This window comes from Antechinus flavipes, chromosome 1 (assembly GCF_016432865.1).
Source record: "Antechinus flavipes isolate AdamAnt ecotype Samford, QLD, Australia chromosome 1, AdamAnt_v2, whole genome shotgun sequence".
Classification (NCBI taxonomy): Eukaryota; Metazoa; Chordata; class Mammalia; order Dasyuromorphia; family Dasyuridae; genus Antechinus; species Antechinus flavipes.
In genome coordinates this window covers 411584401-411612331 of record NC_067398.1, presented here as the reverse complement: position 1 = coordinate 411612331, position 27931 = coordinate 411584401, and positions in this window count along the sequence as shown.

Below are 27931 nucleotides of genomic sequence, written 5' to 3'. Positions count from 1 at the left end.
AAAAAAACAAAACAAACCAAAACAATTTCAGTTCTTGAAATAATTATCCTGACATCAAGGCATTTTTTTCTTATGCGATCCCATTGACACACGAAAAGCTTGGATATTAGTGTGAAGGTAGGTGTCATGGAAATATTAGCTAAGTGAATAACAAGAATGTTTTTTTTTTTTAATTTTATTTTATTTAATAATAACTTTGTATTGACAGAATCCATGCCAGGATAATTTTTACACGACATTATCCCTTGCAATCACTTATGTTTCGTTTTTTCCCCTCCCTCCCTCCTCCCCCCCCCCCCCAGGATGGCAAGCAGTCCTATATATGTTAAATATGTTGCAGTATATCCTAGATACAATACATATTTGCAGAACCGAACAGTTCTCTTGTTGCACAGGGAGAATTGGATTCAGAAGGTAAAAATAACTCGGGAAGAAAATCAAAAATGCAAATAGTTCGCATTCATTTCCCAGTATTCCTTCTTTGGATGTAGCTGTTTCTGTCCATCATTTCTCCAATGAAACTCAGTTAAGTCTCTTTGTCAGAGAACTCCACTTCCATCAGAATACATCCTCATACAATATCGTTGTCGAAGTGTATAATGATCTCCTGGTTCTGCTCATCTCACTTAGCATCAGTCCATGTAGGTCTCTCCAAGCCTCTCTGTATTCATCCTGCTGGTCATTCCTTACAGAGCAATAATATTCCATAACATTCATATACCACAATTTACCCAGCCATTCTCCAATTGATGGGCATCCATTCATTTTCCAGTTTCTAGCCACTACAAACAGGGCTGCTACAAACATTTTGGCACATACAGGTCCCCTTCCCTTTTTTAGTATCTCTTTGGGGTATAAGCCCAATAGAAACACTGCTGGATCAAAGGGTATGCACAGTTTGATAACTTTTTGGGCATAATTCCAGATCGCTCTCCAGAATGGCTGGATTCGTTCACAACTCCACCAACAATGCATCAGTGTCCCCGTTTTCCCGCATCCCCTCCAACATTCATCATTATTTTTTCCTGTCATCTTAGCCAATCTGACAGGTGTGTAGTGATATCTCAGAGTTGTCTTAATTTGCATTTCTCTGATCATTAGTGATTTGGAACACTCTTTCATGTGAGTGGTAATAGTTTCAATTTCTTCATCTGAAAATTGTCTGTTCATATCCTTTGACCATTTATCAATTGGAGAATGGCTTGATTTTTTATAAATTTAGTCAGTTCTCTATATATTTTGGAAATGAGGCCTTTATCAGAACCTTTAATTGTAAAGATGTTTTCCCAGTTTGTTACTTCCCTACTAATCTTGTTTGCATTCGTTCTGTTTGTACAAAGGCTTTTTAATTTGATATAATCAAAATTTTCTATTTTGTGATTGGTAATGGTCTCTAGTTCATCTTTGGTCACAAATTTCTTTCTCCTCCACAAGTCTGAGAGATAAACTATCCTATGTTCCTCTAATTTATTTATAATCTCATTCTTTATGCCTAGGTCATGGACCCATTTTGATCTTATCTTGGTATGTGGTGTTAAGTGTGGGTCCTTGCCTAATTTCTGCCATACTAATTTCCAGTTATCCCAGCAGTTTTTATCAAATAATGAAATCTTATCCCAAAATTTAGAATCTTTGGGTTTGTCAAACACTAGATTGCTATAGTTGACTATTCTGTCTTGTGAACCTAACCTTTTCCATTGATCAACTAATCTATTTCTAAGCCAATACCAGATGGTTTTGGTGACTGCTGCTTTATAATATAATTTTAGATCAGGTACAGCTAGACCACCTTCATTTGATTTTTTTTTCATTAATTCCCTTGAGATTCTCGACTTTTTATTGTTCCATATGAATTTTGTTGTTATTTTTTCTAAATCATTAAAATATTTTCTTGGAAGTCTGATTGGTATAGCACTAAATAAATAGATTAGTTTAGGGAGTATTGTCATCTTTATTATATTTGCTCGGCCTATCCAAGAGCACTTAATATTTTTCTAATTATTTAAGTCTGACTTTATTTGTGTGAAAACTTTTTTGTAATTTTGCTCATATAATTCCTGACTTTCCTTTGGTAGGTAGATTCCCAAGTATTTTATGCTATCAACAGTTATTTTGAATGGAATTTCTCTTTGTATCTCTTGCTCTTGGATTTTGTTGGTGGTGTATAAGAATGCTGAGGATTTATGGGGATTTATTTTGTATCCTGCTACTTTGCTAAAATTATGAATTATTTCTAATAGCTTTTTAGTAGAATCTCTGGGGTTTTCTAGGTATACCATCATATCATCTGCAAAGAGTGATAGTTTGGTTTCCTCATTGCCTACTCTAATTCCTTTAATCTCTTTCTCGACTCTTATTGCAGAGGCCAGTGTTTCTAATACAATATTGAATAATAATGGTGATAGTGGGCAACCTTGCTTCACTCCAAATCTTACCGGGAAAGGTTCCAGTTTTTCCCCATTGCATATGATGCTTACTGAAGGTTTAAAATATATGCTCCTAACTATTTTAAGGAAAAGTCCTTTTATTCCTATGCTCTCAAGTGTTTTTATTAGGAATGGCTGTTGGATTTTATCAAATGCTTTTTCTGCATCTATTGAGATGATCATATGGTTTTTGTTTGGTTGGTTGTTGATATAGTCAATTATGTTAATAGTTTTCCTAATATTGAACCAGCCCTGCATTCCTGGTATAAATCCTACTTGGTCATAGTGTATTATCCTGGGGATGATTTTCTGTAATCTTTTTGCTAATATTTTATTTAAGATTTTAGCATCAATATTCATTAGGGAGATTGGTCTATAATTTTCTTTCTCTGTTTTCAGCCTACCTGGTTTAGATATCAGTACCATATCTGTGTCATAAAAGGAGTTTGGTAGGACTCCTTCAATCCCTACTTCTTCAAATAGTTTATTTAGCATTGGAGTTAATTGATCTTTAAATGTTTGATAGAATTCAGATGTAAATCCATCTGGTCCTGGGGTTTTTTTCTTAGGGAGTTGATTGATAGTTTGTTCTATTTCTTTTTCTGAGATAGGAGTGTTTAGGATATTTACTTCTTCCTCTGTTAGTTTAGGCAAGCTATATTTTTGGAGGTATTCTTCTATTTCATTTAAGTTGTCGAATTTATTGGCGTAAAGTTGGGCAAAGTAACTCCTAATTATTGCTCTAATTTCCTCTTCGTTAGTGGTGAGTTCTCCCTTTTCATTTTTAAGACTAACAATTTGATTTTCCTCTTTCCTTTTTTTAATCAGATTTACTAAGGGTTTGTCTATTTTGTTGGTTTTTTCATAGAACCAACTCTTAGTTTTATTAATCAATTCAATAGTTTTTTTACTTTCAATTTTATTGATCTCTCCTTTTATTTTTTGAATTTCAAGTTTAGTGTTTGATTGGGGGTTTTTAATTTGTTCCTTTTCTAACATTTTTAGTTGCAAGCCCAATTCATTGACCTTCTCTTTCTCTATTTTATACAAATAGGCCTCTAGAGATATGAGATTTCCCCTTATTACCGCTTTGGCTGCATCCCATACATTTTGGTATGATGTCTCATTATTATCATTTTCTTGGATGAAGTTATTAATTATGTCTATAATTTGCTGTTTCACCCAATCATTCTTTAGTATGAGATTATTTAGTTTCCAATTATTTTTTGGTCTACTTTCCTGTGGCTTTTTATTGAATGTAATTTTCAATGCATCATGGTCTGAAAAGGATGCATTCACTATTTCTGCCTTACTGCATTTGAGTTTGAGGTTTTTATGTCCTAATATATGATCAATTTTTGTATAAGTTCCATGAACTGCTGAAAAGAAGGTGTACTCCTTTCTGTCCCCATTACATTTTCTCCAGAGATCTATCATATCTAATTTTTCTAGTATTCTATTTATCTCTTTGACTTCTTTCTTATTTATTTTGTGGTTTGATTTATCTAATTCTGAGAGTGCAAGGTTGAGATCTCCCACTATTATAGTTTTACTGTCTATTTCTTCTTGCAGCTCTCTTAATTTCTCTTTTAAGAATTTAGATGCTACACTACTTGGTGCATATATATTTAATATAGATACTTCTTCATTATTCATTCTACCCTTTAGCAAGATATAGTGCCCTTCCTTATCTCTTTTGATTAGGTCAATTTTTGCTTTAGCTTGATCTGAGATCAGGATGGCTACCCCTGCTTTTTTGGCTTCACCTGAAGCATAGTAGATTTTGCTCCAACCTTTTGCCTTTAACCTGCATGTATCTCCCCGCTTCAGGTGTGTTTCCTGTATACAACATATTGTAGGATTCTGGCTTTTAATCCATTCTGCTAACCGCTTCCTCTTTATAGAGGAGTTTACCCCGTTCACATTTATGGTTAAAATGACCAATTCTGTATTACTTGCCATCTTGTTAACCCCGGTGTATGCTTTTCTCCCTTCTTACTCCCTTACCCCCCTTCCCAGTATTAAGCTTGTGAGCTCCCCTTGCTTCTCACAGCCCTCCCTTTTTCAGTATCCCTCCCCCCCTCCCTTAGAGTTCCCCCCCCAACTTACCCCTTTCCCTCCCAGTTACCGTATTCCCTTCCACTTAGCTTATTCCTTCCTTTTTCACTTTTCCCTTCTCACTTTTCAATGAGGTGGGAGAAGTTTCACCATAGATTGAATATGTCTAAAATTCTTCTCTTAATGCCAATTCTGAAAGCAGTAAAATACTCACTATTTTCATCCCTCTCCATTCTTTCTCTCAGATATACTAGGTTTTCTTTGCCTCTTCATGAAATGTAGTACCCCCACTTTCCCTTTTTTCTAGTACAATGTCCTTTCCACATCTAGTTTCTAGAACAAGGTATACATGTATTCTTTATACATCTTTACAGCCGAAATATAGTTCCCAAGATTAATCTTTATCTTTTTAGATTTCTCTTGAGTTCTGTGCTTGTAGATCAAATTTTTTGTTAAGTTCTGGCTTTTTCATCAGAAATAGATGAAATTCGCTTATTTCGTTGAATGTCCATCTTCTTCCCTGGAAAAAGATGCTCAATCTCGCTGGGTAAGTTATTTTTGGTTGCATACCAAGTTCCTTAGCCTTTCGGAATATCATATTCCAGGCCCTTCGATCTTTTAATGTGGATGCTGCCAGATCCTGGGTGATCCTTATTGTGGCTCCTTGATACTTGAATTGGGTTTTTCTAGCCGCTTGCAATATTTTTTCTTTCATCTGAGGGTTCTGGCATTTGGCCACTATATTCCTTGGTGTTTTGATTTTAGGATCCCTTTCAGTGGGTGATCGATGAATCCTTTCAATGTTTATTTTTTCCTCTGTTCCTATGACTTCTGGGCAGTTCTCTTTGATAATTTCCTGGAAGACAGTGTCCAGGCTCTTTTTTTCATCATGTTTTTCTGGGAGTCCAATGATTCTCAGATTGTCTCTCCTGGATCTGTTTTCCAGGTCTGTTGTCTTCCCCAGAAGGTATTTCACATCCTTTTCCATTGTTTGATTTTTTTGGATTTGCTTGACTGATTCTTCTTGTCTCCTCGAGTCATTCAATTCCAATTGTTCGACCCTGATTTTCAGTGAGGTATTTTCTTCACTCACTTTTTTAAGATCTTTTTCTAATTGTCCAATTGAGTTCTTTTGTTCTGTGGAATTTTTTTCCATTTCGCCAATTTTGTTTTCCAGTTCACCAATCCTATTTTTCAAGGATTTGGTTTCTTTATCCACTCTCTCTTTAACTGACTTCTCCACGCTCTTTTGCCAAGCCTCCCTCTCCTTTTGCCAAGTCTCCCTCTCCTTTTGCCAAGTCTCCCTCTCCTTTTGCAAAGCCTCCTTCTCCTTTTGCCAAGCCTCCTTCCCCTTTTGCAGAGCCTCCCTCTCCTTTTCCCATTTTTCTTCTAGCTCCCTTGTGAGAGCCTTTTTAATTTCCTCCATGAGATTCATCTGTGCTGAGGGACATATGGTCTCCTCCTTTGGGGATTCACCTGGGGACTGTTTGTTTTTAGTCTCCTCAGGGTTTGGAGTCTGCTCTTTATCTGTATAAAAGCTGTTCAGGGTTAAATTCTTTTTCAGTTTCTTGCTCATTCTGTCTATTTATCAAAGACAAACTATCAAAGAAACAGAAGGAAAAAAACTCCTTGAATGGAGGCTGCTTTCTTTGGGGGAGGGGCAGGGTATTCGTGAGGCACGGGTCCTACTGTGCTATGGCGCCTGCGCGCTGAGATCCGAGCGCTCTGAGATCCGAGCGGGCTGAGACACTGTGGGGGAGGGGTGGCCAGGTCCCGAGAGACTCCAGCTGTTTGGGGTTGTATTCTTCACCCCCGGTGTTTTTAGCTTCTCTGCTGGGCTGCTGACTTGCTCCTGTAGCAAAGCTCTCCCCGCAGAGACGGCTGCGATCGCGCCCCACCCCCTCTCCGCTCTACCTGTTCTGAGCTGCTATCTGTGCTCTGGTTACAGCTGCTGCCTGAAGACTGCTTCCAAATACCGTCCCCGCCCTCGCGCAAAAACAGACCTTTCTTGACGAGTCTCAAGGATGGTTTCTCTTGGTAAGTAATTGTATGGTTTTTTTTCAGTCGAGCATTAATTCAGAGGCATGAAATGAAATGAATAGTGAGAGAAAAACACGGAGGTTACACAGAAGTGTATTTCCTCTCCGCCATCTTGGCCGGAAGTCCAACAAGAATGTTTTTAATCAAAATAACTGTAGGTATACAAATGATAATTTCAGCATTAGTTGACAACCAGGCATATATTAATTATGTACTAGACTAAGCTGTTTGAGAAATATGAAACATGTTTCTTCCCCAACAAAGAAATTACTATTTACTTTAATGTGAATCAGTTCAATTTTGTTCAGCAAACATACCTTTAATATATTGAGATGAGATCTGTGGTAGGTATCAGGTGAGGTGTATTTTTTTAGCTGAGATTTGATCCCTGCCATTATTGAGTAATAATGATTATGTCAATTGTTAGACATTTTGCAATGAGCTATACATTTTCACCTTCATCTGAACAGATGTTAAAATTTGCAAACACACTGGAAATCTTGTTGGAAACTGTGGCGGCAGCAGCTTTATATTGGGTTTCTGAAGGAAAATAGCAGGAAAGGAGACAAAAAATTCCCAAATCAGTCTTGGACAATGAAATCCTCAGAGCACAAAGCTTTTAGTTTGAATGAAAGTCAACACATTTTTTAGATACTGATCTGGTGATTAGTTTGTAGGTTTTGTTAAAAGACTCCACATGAATTCCCAGAGTAACATTTTTGAAAAAAAATTACAAAAATATTTTTATTTTTCCCCAATTACATTTAAAACAAAAAATTTACATTTGTTTTTAAAACTTTTGAGTGGCAGATTCTCTTTCTTAGCCTCAGCCCCAGCCCCATTAAGAAAGCACATGTGAAATTATGCAAAATATTTCAATAAAAGTCATGTTACGAAAGGAAACAGTTTTTTCCACCCTAAAAAACCCTCAAGAAAAATAAAATAGAAAAAGAGAGAGTATTATTAAGTTCCTTTTATCATTTTCCTGGTTACCTCCTTATACTTTTCCTGAGTTCTGTATTTAAAATCAAATTTTCTATTCAGCTCTGGTCTTTTCAACAGGAGTGCTTGAAAGAGAGCTTAGAATATCTCTGGTCCTTTAATGTAGAAGATGCTAAATCTTGTGTTATTATTGAGTTATTCAAGAAGAAGAAGAAGAACAACAACAACAACAACAACAACAAGAAAAACAAGAACATGAAGAAGAAGAAGAAGAAGAAGAAGAAGAAGAAGAAGAAGAAGAACGCTCTTATGTATGCAAGGGAAGTACATAGGCAGTTATGGCTATGAATGTTAATAGGATTAATTTAACTGTGGCTCCACCATATTTGAATTATTTCTTTTTGGATGATTTCAATATTTTCTCCTTGACCAGGGAGTTCTGGAATTTAGCTATAGAATTCCTGGGAGTTTGAGATCTTGGGATGTCTTCCAGGAGGTGACTGATGGATTCTTTCAATTTCTATTTTACTCTCTGGTTCCAGAATATTAGGGCAGTTTTCCATGATAATTTCTTGACAGATGATGTCCAGGATCATTTTTTTTTTTTGATCATGACTTTCAGTTAGATCAATAATTTTAAAATTACCTCTCCTGCATCTATTTTCCATGTCATTCTTTTAATGAGATATTTCACATTGTTTTTCTATTTTTCATGGTTTTGCTTTATTGTATCTTGATCTCTCATAAAGTCATTAGCTTCCATTTGCTCAATTCTAATTTTTAAACAAATATTTTCCTCAATGAGCTTTGATAACCGCTTTCTCATTTGGCCAATTTTGTTTTTTAAGGTCTTCTTCTCCTCACTAGCCTTTTATATTTCTTTTTGCACTACTCTCAATTTTCCCCTAATTTTTCTTCTATCTATCTTAGTTGATTTTCAAAATCCTTTTTGAGCTCTTCCATGGCCTAATACCAATTCTTATTTTTCCTGGAAGCTTTGAATGTAAGGACTTTCATTTCGTTATTTTCTTCTGAGTGTGTGTTTTGATCTTCCTTGTCACCATATTAACTTTCTATGGTCAGAATCTTTTTTTGTTGTCTGTTCATTTTCCTAGTCTATTAGTTAGATTTTAACTCTTTGTTAAAGTAGATCTCTGTTTCCAGGGTAGAGAGTGCATTGTTCTAAGCTTTAGGGATTTTGTGCTGCTGTTTTCAGAGATCCTTCTAGGGACTCATCACAAGCATTCTTTCTTCCTCTGGAACTATTGGGAGTGTCCCTGCCCCCCCTGTAATTGTAAAATCTAAATCAACAGAGTCCTTTCACAATGCTAGTAAGAGACCTGAGACCTTCCAGAAGCTGTCACTGCCCATACCCACTCCTGGTATTCTGGTTTCCCAAAGCCTTCTCACTCTACTGTCCTGCTATCCTTCCAAGTTGTCTTTGATATTTCTTGGCTAAGAGGTTTGGAAGCTACCATTACTAGCACTTATTCAGAGGTACCTAGGCCCTGCTTATTTTGCTGGAGCTAGAACTTGGGCCAGGGTCAAGATCAGGGTTGCACTTGTGTTATCTGAATTGGACAGCAGGCTGGACTCCTACTCTGGTGCCACAGACCTTTTCCTGCTGAACTTTTAAATTGTCATTGGCTGAAAAATTGCTCTACTTCATCTTTTTGAGTGTTCTAATGCTGTAAAATTTGTGAGAGTCATTAATTATTTAAATGAATATGGAGTTGTTTGGGGGAGACCAAGACCAGCTCCTGCCTTTAGTCCACCATCTTGGCTCTGCCTTTCAGTGTAATTTTAGTAAGAATGGTGATAGAGTGCTGAAAGTTAATTCAGCAATTGACATAGAGCAATTTGCATTTTTTACAGTCTTTGACAATGTACAAATTAGACTTTCATGCCCAAACTGCAAAATACTAAAAGAGATTATACTTCAGATTCAAGGTAAAATATTGCAAGAATATATACTTGAGGAGATTATACCAATTTATGCATTGCTCTATGGAGCTTTTGCATAAATGGTTCAGAGCCAGAATTCTCAGGATCATTTTATACAGTCTTTTCATTATTTTGCATATTTAGTCCTAATTTCACAAGCCAAATACTGAATACTCAGTATTCAACTAAATACTTGATCTTTACCTTTGGATGTAAAGTTCTTTATATATTCAGTAAGATGTATCTTCCCATTTTGCCATTGAAGAACAAGGATCTAAAAGGATTTCATACTTAGGTTATACTGACAATTTTTTTTTTCAAACAAGCTTCAGAACAGTATCTTTCCATATATTGTCTCTCCATGCATATTACGGATGTCAGCAAAGTCATGGCATATGACAGTTAATTTTTTTAGTTATTGTTGTTTTAAATTCTTTTAAAGGCCATCTTTTATATATGGAAAGGTTTGTTTACTAAGTCAAAATATTCTCCCCTGTCCAGATTACTTAGTTGATAGTACTAATTGGGAAACTCAATTAACTGATACCAAATGCTCTACTTTTTAAAAGGAATTTTGAAAATATAATAAGAACTCAAGTTAGATATTTTTATTCTTGACAGATTGCTGTTGAATCTTTAAATTCATGCACCCTCAATAAAGGTTTTAGGACATTTTTCTGTTGTCACCACGTGGCTTGAAAATTTAAAATATAATTTGTAATGTAGCATTTGGATCATGGACATTCCTTTAAGAATACTAAACTGACTTGATTTTGAGAATAAACTAAAGAAGTATAATATTGTTACAATGTTGAATGCTAGTTGAATGTAACTGTATTACTTAATCCTTGGTGTATTTTTCTTTGATTATAAATTAGTCAGCAAAAGATAATTTGCTGTTAATATGGGTATTTACTAAGATACAATTTGGCTAATAATATTTTTGGGTATTTTCTTCAGTGTGTTGTGCCATTTTAGTGAGCTGTTTTTCCTCTTATTTTCTTGTATCATTCATTTGTGCTGATCAAAAAATTTTCTCAAATTGAAAACTCCAAGGGATATTATATCCAAATTTGAGAACTCCCACATCAAGGGGAAACTATTGCTAGCAAACAGATAACAAACAAATAAACAAAAAGACAACAAAAATTAATGTATTTAAAGTCACTCAAGATTACACAGGACTTGGTAGCTTCCACAATAAAGGAGTGAAGGTCTAGGAATATGATATTTCAGAAAGCAAAGAAATTAGGATTACAACCAATAATAACCTACTCAGAAAAAAAAACAAAAAAACAAACAACAGAGTATAATACTTCAGGGGAAATGTAGAAATTGAATTGAAATAGAAGACTTTTAAGCATTCCTGATGAAAAGATCAATGCTGAGTAGAAAATATGGTACTCAAACATAAGACCTGACAGAATCATAAAAAAATCATAAAAAAGTCATCATGAAAGAGAAATCACAAAGGATGTTCTATTCCTATATGGGAAGATAACACATATAACTCCTAATAACATTTCATTATTAGGGCTGATACAATTGAATCCATTCTGTTGGAATGATCTAAAAAGTGAAGGATTGAGAAAAAAATATATATTAGGAAAGGGAGAGAGAAATATTGAGGAAAATTATCTCACATAAAAGAGCTGTGCAAGGAAGATTGTTCTTTGTTATTTATTCTCAAAGAGAACCAAGCACATCCTGAGGGTAATGTCTTGACTTGAGAATGAGTTGGTTTAAGCAAGGATGAACTAGACAAAGTCATCAGTTTCACTGTCTCTTCCAGAGTCTTTAGAGTTTCATGATAAGACAAGAGTCAAGATGATTGATGGTGGCCTAAGATGCAGAGGATGACCTTGGCCTTTCAAAATCAATGTTATTCCCAGGCTCCAGTTTGTCTGAAGGAAGACTCATTCAATGACTAAGGGATATGAAAGAACTGAAACAAAATATGTCCTAATTTACTATCACAAAACATCAATTTGGAAGGGGAAGAGCCTCAAAATTCCTGGTCAGATCAGGAAATAAGCACTACATATTGGTTCTAATTATGACCCTGAGATCCAAGGAGATCAGGCTTAATTTCAGAAGACATTCTTTTAAATAAATAGTAATAGTGATTATACCTTTCCCCTTCTCCCCCCAAAAATAGCTAGAGAATATATCAGAAGATATAAATTCATAACAAAACTCATTCACTTACAACATAACATTATTTAAATGCTTTTTCAGTCTTCCACATTTATTCATCTATAGATGAGAATAATAATTTTTGCAAGGGCATGTTTTATAACCATAACACTGACACAAACATACATGTATTTTATATTCACATGCAAATATGCACACATACATATTTCTTAGCTCTGATATTGTGAGAAATGTGCTATGTAAATTGGACATGAGTTATCATGAAGAAAATAAACATAAACAGCTGCAGGCACCTGATTTCATCATTGTTATATGTACCAAGTGAGTCATGATAAAGATAATAAAGCTTTTCATTCTGTGAACAATAACCCCTGAATAATGGGTGCTTTACTAGACTATTTATTGAAAAACATAAGTCAGAGCTTTGTAACTGTCCCTGAATTCTACTTATGGAGGTTCCATGCAGGGCAAGAGATACTTCTAAGCTTTATTTATCTAAACTGCATACCTGATTTTGGTGGTAAAATTTTGACCGATTGATAGGCAACCAAAAACAGTAACCTTGGAATACATAAGAAGAGATAACTATTCAATCATTTTCAATTTTGATTAACAATAAGTTAATAATAATTCTCAGTTACTATGTGTCAGATTATGTGCTACATGCTTTACAATTCTAATCTCACTTAATCCTCACAACAATCTTGGTACAGGGTACACGTAAGGAAATTGAGGAAGAGGTATAGTGACTTGATCAGAATCACATAGCTAGTAGATGATTAAAACCAGATTTGAACTCAGATATTCCTGATACCAACCTTCATACATTATCTACTGTACTCTATTAATCATTTTTCAGTGGTAGAAAATGAATTTCAATAGTTGTATTGAATAAAGAACATGTTTTTAAAAATGCAAATGACTTAAGAAAGTAACAATCTAAAGATAGAACAATCATTTTGTAATACACTTATGTCAATTATCTATTGCTATAATGAAATGGAAAAAAATAAGACTTAGTTTTAGAAATATTTAATTTCCTGGAGAACATTCACATTCTTTTGTATAAGTATGCTGAACACAGAATTACTTATTAAAACAGCTTAATTGCTATTTGAATGATAACATTTTGATGCATATTTAGTTGCAATCAATATCACCTTAGAAATTGATTAGTTTTTATTTTTTAAAAAATAATTTATCTAGAAATATAGTTCTGCCTAAAAATGATCTTGGGAATTAATTTTTTATTTTATTTTTATTATTATTATTATTTATTATATATATATTATTATAATAAATATTATTATTTTATTATTTTTATTTTTATTATTTTATTTTATTTTATGTATTCAATGCTCAATGTAATTAGAGGCACTTACAAAGATGAAGATTTAAAGGTGAGATTATAAAATAGTTTTCTTCAAATTGAAATGAAACAATGGCTATGCATGGACCCAAGATAGCAGAGAGTAGACAGGTCTTTGTCTGATCTTTTCATGGCCTCCATCAGATTAATACCAGATCAAGGCTCTGAACAGGGTTTGGAGTGACAGAACTTACAAATATTCGAAGTGTAACAAATTTCCAGCAGAAAATATTTTGAAAGAACTTTAGTAAAAATCTGTCTTAATTAGCCCCCAAAGTAGACTTTAACCTTTAAAAATGAGGAAAAAAGGAAATAAGAGTTCTGACTATGGTCAGACATGGGGAAAGGGAAGAATAGACTGCAAACCCTCAGGACAGTAAAGGCAAAATACCTCCAGATGAGGCCTCAAAGGGTAATGTAAGTTGGTCTACAACTCAAAAGACTCTCTAAGAAGAGTTCAAAAAAGATCATAAAAGAGAGTTAGAAGAAATATGGGAAAAGGAAATGAGAGCTTTGCAAGAGAGGTTGGAAAAAGCAACACAGAAATTGTCTGAAGAAAACAATTCCTTAAACCATAGATGTGAGAAAATAGAAAAAGAACACAACTCTATGGGAAGTAAAAATGGTGAAATTGAAAAAGAAAACAGTTCCCTAAAAAATAGAATTGGTGAAATGGGAAAAAAAAATCCAGTGAACAAAGCAACTCATTTGAAAGTTCAATTGGTGAAATGAAAAAAGAAGTTTAAAAAATTAACTGAAGAAAATAATTCACTATAAATTGGAAGTGAATAAATGAAAGTGAATGACTCAATGAGACATCAGGGTTCAGTCAAGCAAAACTCACAAAAATAAAAAAAAAATGAAGAGAATACAAAATATCTCATTAGAAAAATAACTGACCTGGAAAATAGATCCAGGAGAGACAATACAAGAATTATTGGACTACCTGAAAACCATGATGAAGAAAAGAAACTAAATAACATCTTTTAAGAAATCATTAAAGAAAACTGCCATGATGTCCTAAAACGAGAGGTTAAAATAGCCATTGAAAGAATCCACCAATCGCTTTATGAAAGAGAGCACAAAATGAAAACTCCAAGGAATATTGTGACTAAATTTCAGAATTATGAGACCAAGGAGAAAATACCAAAAGCAGTCAGAAAGAAACAATTCAAATAGCAAGTAGCCACAAACAGAAATACCTAGGAACTAGAAGTTGCCACTTTAAATGAGTAAAGGACAGGTATATGATATTCTGGAGGAGAAAGGAACTTGGGTTGCAGCCAAGAATCAACTGTCTAGCAAAATTAAACATTATCTTTCAAGGAAACAGATGGGCATTCAAAGAAAAAGGAGAATTTAATTTAAATAAATATTTTTTTTTACAACACAGCTGAACAGACAATTTGATCTTCAAATACAAAAACAAAGAGAAGATAAATAGATGAAAAAGAAAGAAAAGAAAAATAATGTTTTTAAAAGATCAAAAAGTTTATATTGTTATATGGGAAGATGATATGTTTAACTCTTGATACATGTATCTTTGTTAAGGGTATATTTAGAAGATGTAAGTATAATTTGACTTTATTGTGATGATATAAAAAAAGAAACTAGGGATGAAAAAGGATTGTACTGCAAGAAGAAGAAAGAAAAGGTAAAATGTGATTAATCACATCATATGAAGAGGCCAAAAAGGCCTATTACATTTGAGGGGAAAAAGGGAAGGTGACAAGTATTTGTGTGAACCTTAATCTCATCAGATCTGATTCAAAAAGAGAATATCAGACATGATTAATTTGAGAAAGAAAGATCTCACTTTATAGGGAAATAGGAGGAAAAGGGGGAAAGAAAAGGGGGAGATTAATAGAAGGAAGAAGAGAAGTACAAGGGGAAAGGAATAAAAAAGCATAGAGGGGCTATTTTGTGATCAACAATGATCTCTATTTCTTCTTTGTTCCCAAATTCCTTCCTCCTCCACAAATCTGAGAGGTAAACTATGCTATGTTTTTCTAATTTGTTTATAATATCATTCTTTTTTTTTTTTTTTCTGATTCCAAATACCTTTTTCTTTTTTTTTTTTTTTTTCTTTTTTAATTTTAATAGCCTTTCATTTACAGGTTATATGTATGGGTAACTTTACAGCATTGACAATTGCCAAACCTCTTGTTCCAATTTTTCCCCTCCTTCCCCCACCCCCTCCCCCAGATGGCAGGATGACCAGTAGATGTTAAATATAATAAAATATAAGTTAGACACACAATAACTATACATGATCAAACTGGATCATTTTTTTTTTTTTTTTTTTTTGCTGTACAAAAAGAATCGGACTCTGAAATATTGTACAATTAGCCTGTGAAGGAAATCAAAAATGCAGGTGGGAAAAAATATAGGGATTGGGATTTCAATGTAATGGTTCTTAATCATCTCTCAGAGTTCTTTTGCTGGGCGTAGCTGGTTCAGTTCATTACTGCTCCATATAATATCATTCTTTATGTCTAGATCATGAACCCATTTCAACCTTATCTTGGTATAAGGTGCTATGTGTGAATCAAATATGCATTTGTCCTTTTTCTGAATTTTTAGACCTGAGAGAATAAGAATAAAGCACTGGAATTCCATTTCCTCCCAATATTTAGCTTTGAATCTCCAGTATTTTGATAATCTTAAGAGGAGTCAAATCTTTTAGAAATTTTTTAGTTCATGTCTGTGAACTATGTTTAGTAAAGGTATGATCAGTGTCTAATATTGGAATTGAAAAGCAAGGACATGTATCAAACTTGCTTCATTTTTTTGGTTTGTTTGTATTTTTGCCATAATTGCCATTTCAATGCAAATGATTTTTTTTGTTGCTTTTGAAATTGTATTATTTATTTATTTTAAAGATTTTTCATTTTCAATTTTGACTTCCAAATTCTCTCTCCCATTCCCTTCCCTATTCTCACAATTCTCTTATCTACTGAGAAGCCAAACAACATGTCAATTATACTTGTGAAATCATGCAAATCTTATTTCTATATTGTATGTCTAAAAAATGAAAAAAATAATATTTCAATTTGTATTCCATATTTGTAAATTCTCTGGAAGTGAATAGTCTTTTTCATCATGAGATCTTTAAGATTGTTTTGGATTAATTTATTGATCAGAGTAACCAAATCTTTTAACTGCTATTACTGTGCACAATGTTCTGGTTCTGCTCACTTCACCTTTTATAAGTTTAAATGGTCTTGCTACGGCTCTTTATTTTTGTCATACTCAAACCACTCTCTCAACAATTTTTATAGCACAATATCTTAACTTGCTCAGTCATTGCTCTATTGATGAGCCTCTCTTCAATTTCCATTTCTTTCTAGCACAAAAATAACTGCTATAAATAGTTTTGTATGTATAGGATATTTTTCCTTTTTTTCTTATACTTTTGGTGAACAGACCTAGTAGATGTATTGCTGAATCAAAGCATACAAGTTTCTTATATGTGAACTTCAGTTTCCTTAATTGTAAAATGAGAACTTTGAAAATCCTAAGATTTCTTCTAATTCTTAAAATTTTGCAGATTTTTTTTCTCTGTCTACCTTAGTTTTTTTTTTTTTTTTTCTTTTCTTTCCTTTTTTTTTTTTTCCTGAGACAGTTGGAGTTAAGTGATTTGCTCAGGGTCACACAATAGGAAGAGTTAAGTATCTGAGACCAGATTTGAACACAGGTTCTCCAGACATCAGGGCTGGTTCTCTATCTACTGCCTCACCTAGCTTCCCCACCTTATGCTTTTAAAATATACTTTCTACCCAAATCTCTGAATAATTGATCTTCAATATCAAAATTAACTAATAAATTGGAATTTCTATATGGAATTTAATTCAATTGACTTTAAAAATTAAATACATATTTTGTATATGACACTGGGTACAAAAAAACCCAAAAAGAATGGGAAAATGACAGAACCTTCTCTCAGAAGACTTTCTGGGGACATATAGTATATTAACAAATTAATAAATCTATTATGAAATTCAAGAAAGTACTGAATGACTTGAGAAAATAAAAAAGGCTTAATATAGCTCAACAAGTCTACTCTATCCAAAGTTATCAATGACTTCTTTTAAAAAAATTTAAATTAAAATTAAATTTTAAAAAACTAATTTAATTTTTTGTTGTATTTTAGATACCAAACTCTCTTTCTCCCTTCTCTTCCTGTAATTGAGAAAGCCACCATGTGATATACATATATGAAGTCATACTATGAATATTTCTATCAGTTCTTTCTTTGGAAATACATAGCATCTTACTTCACAGGTCCTTTGTAGTTGATTTTAATATTTATAATAGAATAGCTTAGTCACTCTCAGTTATTTTTTAAGCAATATTGCTGTTGTTATATCCAATATTATCATGGTTCTATTTAGTTCACTCTTCATTATTTCATATGTCTTTTCATGTAGAGAGAGGGTTTTTGTAAAATCAAATATTTTCTATCAAGATTTATAGTTTTTGATCTTTATGCATTTAACTGTTGATATTTTTTTTTTCTCCTGGATACCATCTACTTCTTATAGTTTCATGACACTATTCTTTTCTACTTCTCTTGTCTTTATGACCACCCTCTTTTAGCTTGCTTTATTGGATCTTCATTTGAGTCATACCCATGGCTTCCTAAAATTCTCTCTCTTTTTTTTTTTCTTTCTTTTCTTCTTCTTCTTCTTTTTTTTAATCGTATCTACCTTAGTGATCTCTTCAGCTCTCACATATTTTACTATCTCTTTGAAGATAATTAACACTCATGTACATTTAAAATTCAACATGCTCCAATGATGATTCATTTTCTTCTTAAAAACCTTTCCTTTACTCAATTTTTTATTCCTTTTGAGTGCCATTATCCTTCCAGTCACCTTAGTACAATCTCTTTTGTCATCCATGAATTCTCATTACCATTCAAAATACATAAATTATATGATGCCAAGCTTTATTATTTCTACCCTCACATCTATGATATGTTTCTTTCTCTCTATTTACATAGCTACCATCCTTATATTAAAAACTTGACAGAAGGGTCATTGCAATAACTATGAGATTAGCTTTGCTGCCTCAAGTCTCTCCCCATTTCAATTCATTACTCATTTAGTTGCTGAAATAGTTTCCCTAGCATGTAGATTTTACCATATCTTTCCACTGCTCAGTGAATTTCTCTGTTACTTCCAAGATCAAATATAAAGTATGCTGTCTTTTAAAGCTTTTCACAACTGGCTATACTTCCTCCTTTCCATGTTCTCTAAAATTCAAATGTTCTGGCTTCCTTGCTGTCCTTGAACTTAAAACAATATCTATAATCCTTCTGATTTTTCATTGATTGTCCTTGATGCCTGGAATACTCTCCCACTTCAACCCTACTTTCTTGCATCTCTGGCTTTTTTTCTTTTCTTTTCTTTTTTATTATAGCTTTTTATTTACAAGTTACATGCATGGGTAATTTTACAGCATTGATAATTGCCAAACCTTTTGTTCCAATTTTTCCCCTCCTTACCCTCACCCCCTCCCCTAGTAACAGAGAAATTCACTGAGCAGTGGAAAGATATGGTAAAATCTACATGCTAGGGAAACTATTTCAGCAACTAAATGAGTAATGAATTGAAATGGGGAGAGACTTGAGGCAGCAAAGCTAATCTCATAGTTAAATATGTTAAAGTATAAATTAAATACAAAACAAGTATATATGTCCAAACAATTATTTTGCTGTACAAAAAGAATCGGACTCTGAAATAGTGTACAATTAGCCTGTGAAAGAAATCAAAAATGCAGGCAGACAAAAATATAGGGATTGGGAATTCTATATAATGGTTCTTAGTCATCTCCCAGAGTACTTTTGCTAGGTGTAACTGGTTCAATTAATTACTGCTCCATTGGAACTGATTTGGTTGATCTCATTACTGAAGATGGCCAGGTCCATCAGAATCGATCATCATATAGTATTATTGTTGAAATGTAAATAATGATCTCCTGGTCCTGCTCATTTCACTCAGCATCAATTCATGTAAGTCTGTCTGGGCCCTTCTGAAATCATCCTGCTGGTCATTTCTTACTGAACAATATACCATAATATTCATATACCACAATTTATTCAAACATTCTCCAATTGATGGGCATCTACTATGTTTCCAGTTTCTGGCCACTACAAAGAGGACTGTCTGGCTTTTTTTCAAGATTCAATTTAAACGTTCTTTCTGAAGGAAATCTTGCCTTGTCATTCCTTAATTTCTAATCTACTCGATTATACATGTCCTATGTATGTGTTATTATGTGCATATATGGACATATATGTATGGGTTTCTTCCCAGAGTGCTCTCTGGCCCTAAGAGCTTCAAGGGAGGTGTGAATTCACAAAGTTACACAGTTAATTTGTGAATCTCCCATACTTGTGAATTCCAATGAGTACTTAGATACTTCTTGCTTATATGAGCTCTCTAAAGGTGTGAACAAAAGCATTGTTGTCTATCTTAATACCTTGTTTCTTCTGGCCCATAACATCTCCTTATAGGATTAGATCAATCATACTGAACCATGTTAAATTAGATAATTATTGTCTCTATCAACTCTAATGACTTAATAGTTTGTAAAGATTCCAACATCTCCTGTTTTCTTTTGTTTTAGAACATAGGGTGGTCATGACCTCCCTGATTTCTCAATGAGGTGAGAACCCTCCCCAAAAAAGGTGATCACGCCTTCCTTGACTGCTCAAAAAAGGAATGAAAACACCATAAAAAGAAGGTGGTCACACCCTCTCTGACATGTCAGGAAGGGAGATGAAAACACCAAAGGAAATAGAAAGTCAAATCAGATTAGCGGGTTTCTGAAGGGGCTCACTTGAAACAGGTATACATAAATCCATCAATATGGGCCAGAACTTGAAACAGATATATATGGTATATATAAATCCATCCATATGGGAGGCATTACACATAATTTACATAAGCACATAACAATATAACTAGTAGTAATATAACAAATCACATGAATCAACATGAAAATTTAAGTACTGCATTAGTCTCATCAACAACTTTCATCTCAAGAAATCCAATGATTCTTGCAATTACATAAAATATATAAGCACATAGCAATATAATATGGGCTAGTGGTAATGTAACAAATAACATGAATCAACCTGAGAATTTATACATGTCCATAAGTCCTAGAAATAGTCCAAAAGGAATCCATTGTTCATTAGTTCATGTGCCAGGAATCCAATAGTTCCTGTAAACTCTGAAGTACTGCAATAGTCTCATCAACAATTTTTCATCTCAAGGAATCCAATGATTCTTGCTGGTTTTTCAAGAACTAAAGCAGTCTTATCTTGTGTTAGGAAATCCAATGATTCCTGAAGATTTTTAAAAGTTCTTTTAACAATCTCATTGTCAGACATGCTCTTTCAGTGTCAGATGTTTCTTAAATCTCCTTTGTTTTGAAGTTTTTCTCTTTTTCTATTTCATCTCAGGGAATCCAAAGATTGTTGCTGGTTTTTCAGGAACTGAAAGCTGAAGATTTTAAAGTTCTTTTAACAGTCTCATTGTCAGCCATGCTCTTTCAGTGTCAGATGTTTCTTAAATCTTCTCCTTTGTTTTGAGGTTTTTCTCTTTTTCTGTTTCTCTCTGATGGACAAGGTGAATACAGCTCATTGGCACCCCTCTGATTCCTTCTCCTTCTGTAAAAATACAAGTAAACCTTCTTCCCCAAGTAGTTAACCTATCTAATTCCCTTCGATTTACCACTTTGGAGATTTCTCCTCATCATCTGGTAATTATATTAGAGCTGTTTGCACTGGATACTGCCTTGTTGTCTTAAAAGGCCTGTATTCTCCCCAACTGTAATTCTGATTGCTTTTCTGTAGGTTGATGACATTAGAGTCCTGAATTTCTAAAGTCTCTCTGGGTGTAACCTCAGCTGCTATCATGCCCCACCTGTCCTTTGATTGATACTGTGGAGCTGGGCCCTGCCTCTAATTTCTCTGGGTCAACCTACATTCAGAGGCCCAGTGAAAGCCTCAGTTACATTTTGGACTTGGGATTTTGGGTTTTATTCTGTCATCCTGTTTTCTCATTCTATCTCCATTTCTACAATGAGCTCTCAAATGTCCAACTTTTCCACACTGAAAACATCGATGAGTTTCTCTAGAATTCCTTTGCCAAGAAGGACTCTATCTTTCCAAATTCATCATAGTTTGGGCATATTAAGTATTTGTGCCTACTGTGGCACAGCATCTTATGATCTCCTCTAAAGGAGCATCTTTGTCTAGTCCACATATAATTCTTTTGCAAACGTCATTGACATTTAACCCTAGGATACTAACATCTCCCTTGAGTTATCACCTTGTTTCAAGTTGAGTTAACACTAGGATGCCAACATATATGTGTGTGTATCTTATTCTTTGCATGTTGTCTTTTGCAATACAATATGAAATCTTTTGCTTTTCTTTGCCTATGCATAGAATGTTTAGCATACTGTAACTAAATCAGTTAATTGATTTTCAAAGCACAAGAAAGGACACCTGAACTAAGCTTCATTGGAAACTAAGAATAGGAAGAGGCAGATATGATTAGGACTACAAGTAAGGCTGCCAACCATTTAATTCCTTCATAAATCTGATTTAATTTTTTTTACTAATTTTGTTTTTTTACTTTAATATCTTTTTAAGCTCATTTTTGTGTTTTAGCTTATTTCTTTGTTTTCTTTTCCCCTTATTCAGTCTTGCAAAATTATAAGTTCAATGCCTTACAGTTTCATTTTGCTCTTCTATCATGTCACATCTTGTATAATCTTAAATGCATTGTATTTATAGATTAGATTTTAAAGGGATAAGGGATATCAATCAAGCAGTCAGTCAACAATCATATGCTTGTTATGTGTAATGCTAAGTTTTGAAGATAAATAAATAAATAAAAAGACAGACCTTGTCTTCAAAGACCTTGCATTTTATCAGAGAGAATCCACTAAGAGCTAGTAGCAGGGTAAACCTGGGTTGGGGATGGGGGAGGGGAAGGTACCTAGCATGAGGTAGAGAAATACAGATTTGAATCTGGTTAAAAAGAAAGAGATGTTGGCCTGGGTTTCATCTTTAAGTAAAGCGTCTAAGGAGATATATCTTTTCACAGGAATTGGAACACAATCTCTTAAGTACACATATTCTCAAATTTCTTTTTTATTGTGGTAAGTTTATTTATTTTAAATAAACATAGTTTTATGAATTATCTTGGGAGAGAACAATCAGAACAAAAGGAAAAACCATGGGAAAGAAAAAGAACTAGAAAAAAGAAGTGAACATAGCATGTGTTGATTTACATTCAGTCTTCTTAGTTCTTTTTCTGGAAGCAGATGACATTTTCTGTCCAAATTCTATTGATATGGCTTTGAATCACTGAACCACTGAGAAGAACCAAGACTTTTCATAGTTGATCACAGCATATTCTTGCTGTTATTGCATATAATATATAATTAGTTCTGCTTCTTTCATTCTGTATCAATTCATGTAAATTTTTCCAGGCCTTTCTATAATCAGCTTGCTTATCATGTTTTTAAAGAAGAATAATATTCCACTTGTTCAGTCAATCTCCAATTGATAGGCAACCACTCATTTTCCAATTATTTGCTACCACAAAAAGAGCTGCTACAAATATTTTTGCACATGTGGGTCCTTTTTCCTCCTTTATGATTTCCCTGGATATAGACCCAGTTATAGCACTGCTAGGTCAAAAGATATGCACAATTTGACGGCCCTTTGGGCATAGTTCCAGATTGCTCTTCCAGAAAATCATTTTACAACTCCACCAATAATGCATTAGTGTTCTAGTTTTCTCACATCTCTGCCTACATTTATCATTATCTTTTCCTATCATCTTGGTCAATATGAGAGATTTGAGGTGGTTTTTCAGAGTTATTTAATTTGCATTTGTCTCATGAATAGTGATTTAGAGCATTTTTTCCATATAACTATAAATGACTTTAATTTCATCATCTGAAAATTGTCTGTTCATATCCTTTGACCATTTTCATTGATCATTTGGGAAATGACTTGTATTCTTATAAATCTGACACAGTTCTTTAAATATTTTAGAAATGAAACCTATATCAGAAATACAGGCTATGAATATTTTCCCCAGCATTGTACATTCCTTTTAACCCTGTTTTGTATTGGTTTTGTTTGTGCAAAACCTTTTTAATTTAATGTAATCAAAGTTGTCCATTTTGCCTTTCATAATGTTTTCTAGTTCTTTTTTGTCATAAATTCTTCTCTTCTCCAAATATCTAATGGGTAGATTATCTTTTGTTCTCCTAATTTGTTTATGGTATAATTCTTTGTGCCCTCATGTATCCATTTTGATCTTATTTTGATATGGGGTGTGAAATGTAGGTCTATGATGAATTTCTGAAATTATTTTCCAATTTTCATGGCAATTTTTATAAAATAGTGAGTTCTTATTCCAAAAGCTAAAGTTTTGGTGTTTCTCAAATATTAGATTGCCATAGGCTTTGATTACTGTGTCGTGTATCTAATTTGATCTACTGATCTACCACTTTATTTCTTATTCAGTACCAAATGGTTTTGATTACTATTACTATATAAAATAGTTTAAGTTTGGTACTGCTAAGCCACCAATCTTTGTAGTTTTTTTTTTTTTTTTTCATTAATTCCCTTCAAATTTGTGAAGCTTTTGTTTTTCTAGATGAATTTTGTAATTATTTTTTCTGGTTTTATAAAATAATGTTTTCACAATTTGATTGGCATGAAGCTGAACAAGTAGATCAATTTAGGCAAAATTGTCTTTTTTATGATATTACCTCAGGCTATCCATGAACATTTGATATTTTACCAATTGTTTAGATCTTTTATTTTTTTTGTGAGAAGTGTTTTGTAATTGGGTTCATATAATTCTTTGGTTTGTTTTGGCAGGTAGATGCCCAAATATTTTATTTTGTCTACAATAATTTTAAATGGAATTTCTCTTTTTTGTCTCTTGTTAATGGGTTTTGTCAGTAATATATAGAAATGCTGGTGATTTGTGTAGGTTTATTTTATATCCTGAAACTTTGCTAAAGCTGTGAATTGTTTAAATCACAGTAGGTTTTTGGATGATTTTCTAGTATTTTCTAAGTATGTCATCATATCATCTGCAAAGAGTGACAATTTTATTTCCTCATTCCCTAATCAAATCCTTTAATTTCTTTTTTCTTTTCTTTTTTTTTTGCTAAAATAAACATATCTAGTACAACATTGAACAATAGTGGTGATAATAGGCATCCTTTTTCATCCTTGTTCTTATTGTGAATGAGTCCAACTTTTTCCCATTACAAATAATACTTGCTTTAAGTTTTAGACAGACTACTTATTATTTTAAGGAAAGCTCCCTTTATCCCTCTGCTCTTTAGTGTTTTTAATAGGAATGGGTGTTGTATTTTGTTACAAGCTTTTTCTACATCTATTGAGATGATCATATGATTTATGTTGGGTTTTTGTTATTGATATGGTTGATTATGGTAATAGTTTTCCTGATATTGAACTAGCTCCTGCATTTCTGGTATAAATCCCACTTGCTCATAATATATTACCCTGTTGATAAGTTGCTATAGTCTCTTACCTAATAATTTATTTAAAAATTTTGCATCAATTTTTATTAGGGAGAACAGTCTGTAATTTTCTTTCTCTGTTTAGGTATCAGTACCCTAGTGTGTCATAGAATGAATTTGCCAGTACTCCTTCTTTATGCATTTTTCCAAACAATTTACATAGTATTGGAATTAATTGTTCTTTAATTGTTTGGTAGAATTCACTCATGAATACATATGGGCCTGGAGATTTTTTTCTTAGTAAGTTCATTAATGACTTGTTCAAATTCTTTTTTCTAAAATGGGACTATATAAGTACTTTTTTCCTCCTCTGTTAACTAGGCAATTTATATGAGATTGTCAGACTTGCTGTCATAGAGTTGGCCAAAATAGCTAACTGTTGCTTTAATTTCTTTTTCAGTGGTCATTAGTTTAATCCTTTCATTTTTGATGCTGGTAATTTGTTTTTTTTTTTTTTCTTTCCTTTTTGTGATTGAATTAATCAAAATTCAACTAATTTTTTTTTTCATAAAACCAACTCTTAGTCATATTAATTAGTTCAATAGTTTTCTTATTTTCTATTTTATTAATCTCTTCTTTGAGTTTCAGAATTTCTAATTTGGTATTTAATTGGGGTTTTAATTTGTTCTTTTTGTAGCTTTTTAATAAGCTTTTGTAAAGCTTTTGGGCTTTTTGTAAGCCCAATACATTGATCTCTTCTTTCTCTATTTTATTCATGTAGCTATTTAGAGATATACAATTTCCTATAAGAACTGCTTTAGCTGCATCTCATAAGTTTTAGAATGTTGTCCTATTATTGTCATTTTCTTGAATGAAATTATGGATTGTTTCTATGATTGGTTGTTTGACTCACTCCTTCTTTAGAATTAGATTATTTAATTTTCATTTGGTTTTTAGTCTCTTTCTCTGGCCCTTTATTGAATATAAGTTTTATTGCATTATGTTCTGAAAAGTAAGCAGTTACTATTTCTGCCCTTTTTGCATTTGATTGTGAAGTTTGTATGCCCTAAGACATGGTCAGTAGGTGTCACATACTGTTAAGAAAAAAGTATTCCTTTCTAATCTTATTCAATTTTCTCCAGAGGTCAATCATATTCCTAGTTTCTTTCTTGTTTATTTTGTGGTTAGAGTTCCCTGATTCTGAGAGGAGAAGGTTGATGTCCTCCTCTAATATATTTTTGCTATCTATTTCTTCCTGTAACTGGCCTAAAATCTCCTCTAGGAATTTACCTGCCCTATCACTTGGTGCATATACATTTAATAGCATTACTACTTCATTATTTATGGAACCCTTTAAAAAGATTTACTTCCCATCCTTTTCTCTTTTAATAAGATCTATTTATACTTTTGCTTTATCTGAGACAAAAATGGCCACTCCAATTTTTTTTTTTTTTTTTTTTTTACTTTAGTTGAAACATAATAAATTCTGTTCCGGCCTTTTATCTTTACTCTCTGTTTTTCTCTCTGTGTCAAATGTGTTTGTTGTAAACATCATATTGAAGAATGCTGTTTATTAATCCATTCTATTCCTTGCTTCCATTTTATATTAGAGTTCATTCTATTCACATTCACAGTTATGGTTATCAACAGTGTATTTCCCTCCTTCCTATTTTCAACCCTGTATGTACTTTTTCCCTCTCTTTCCACCCTATGCTTAGTCATATTTTTTTAACCAATCCACCTACAAACTTATCTTCTATTAACCCTTTCCCCCTTCTCTTATCTTTTTTTCCTAGTGTTTCTGCTGTCCCTTCTATCCTGTCTCTTTTCATCTTTCTCCTCCTACTGCTTAATAGGATTATATAAATTTCTACATGCAACTAAATGATTAAATTATTCCCTTTTAAAGCCAAAACTGATGAGATCAAGTTTCAGACAATGCTCATTCACTTTCCTTCTTTCCCTTGATTGTAATAGGTCTTTTGCATCTCTTATGTGAACTAATTGTCCCATTATATTCCCCTTTCCTCTTTTTTCAGTACAAACTTTTTCCCACCCTTAGTGTATTTTTATTTAATGTAATCACATCAGGGACCATTCACAATCATAACCTCAATGTGATATTCCACTCTTTCTGCCCCAGTGACAGATACAGTTCTCAAGAGTTACAGATACTGTTTTCCTATCTAGGGATGTAAAAAGTTTAACCTTTTATATATATATATATATATATATATATATATATAATAATTATATAATTATAATATAATTAATTAATATAATAAATAATAAATAAATAATATAAGTATTATATATATATATGTGTATATATACACACACACACACACATATATATATATATAAAAGGTTAAACTTTTTACATCCCTAGATAGGAAAACAATATCTACATCCATCTATCTATCTATCTATCTATCTATCTATCTATCTATCTATATTTCCCCTGTTTACCTTTTTATGGTTCTCTTGTGACTTGTGTTTGTACATTAAATTTTCTCTTTATTTCTGTTTTTTTTTTCCATCAGAAATGATTGAAAGTCTCTTAAGAGCTCTATTGCTTCCCCTAAAAGATGATGCTGTCTTATTGTGTAGTTAATTATTGGTTGTAATCCCCAGTCCTTTGCCTGCTGGAAGAGGGTATTCCAGGCTTTCTGATTCTTTATTATAGAAGCTGCCAGTTCCTGGGTAATCCTCACTGTTGCTCCTTGATATTTGAATTGTTTTTGTCTGGTATCTTGCAGCATTTTCCCCTTCAGATTGGAGTTTTGGTGTTTTGCAACAATTTTCCATGGGATTCTCTTTGTGGCATCTTTTTCCAGAGGTAATTGATGGATTCCTTCAATGAATATTTCCCCCTCTGTTTCTAAAATTTTGGAACAGTTTTCTTAATGATTTCTTGTAGAATTCTATCCAGGCTCTTTTTTTGGTCATGGTCTTCAGGTTGGCCAATAATTTTTAAATTGTCTCTTCTGGATCTATTTTCCATGTTGGTTATTTTGCCAATGAGTTATTCATATTTTCTTCCAAAATTTCATTGTTTTTAGTCTATTTGACAAATTTTTGCTGTCATAAAGTCATTATCTTCCATTTGCCAGGTACTGGTTTTTAATGTGTGATTTTCTTCAGCTATCTTTTTTATTTCTTTTTCCATTGGGTTTATTCTACTGTTTAAAGCATTGTTTTCTTCAAATACTTTTTTCCTTCCTTTTCCAAACTGTTGACTCTCTCATTTCTTTTCTTATTTTTTTCTTCTACCTCTCTTATTTGCCTTTTGAAGTCTTTTATGAACATTTTAAAGAAGCCTCTTTGGGCTTAGGTCCAATTTATCTCACTCTTTGAGATTTCTTCTGTGGACATTCTGTCCTCCATCTGAGTTTGTGTTTTGGTCTGCCCTTTCACCATAGCTTTCCATGTTCAAGGTCCTTTTTTTATTGCTCAT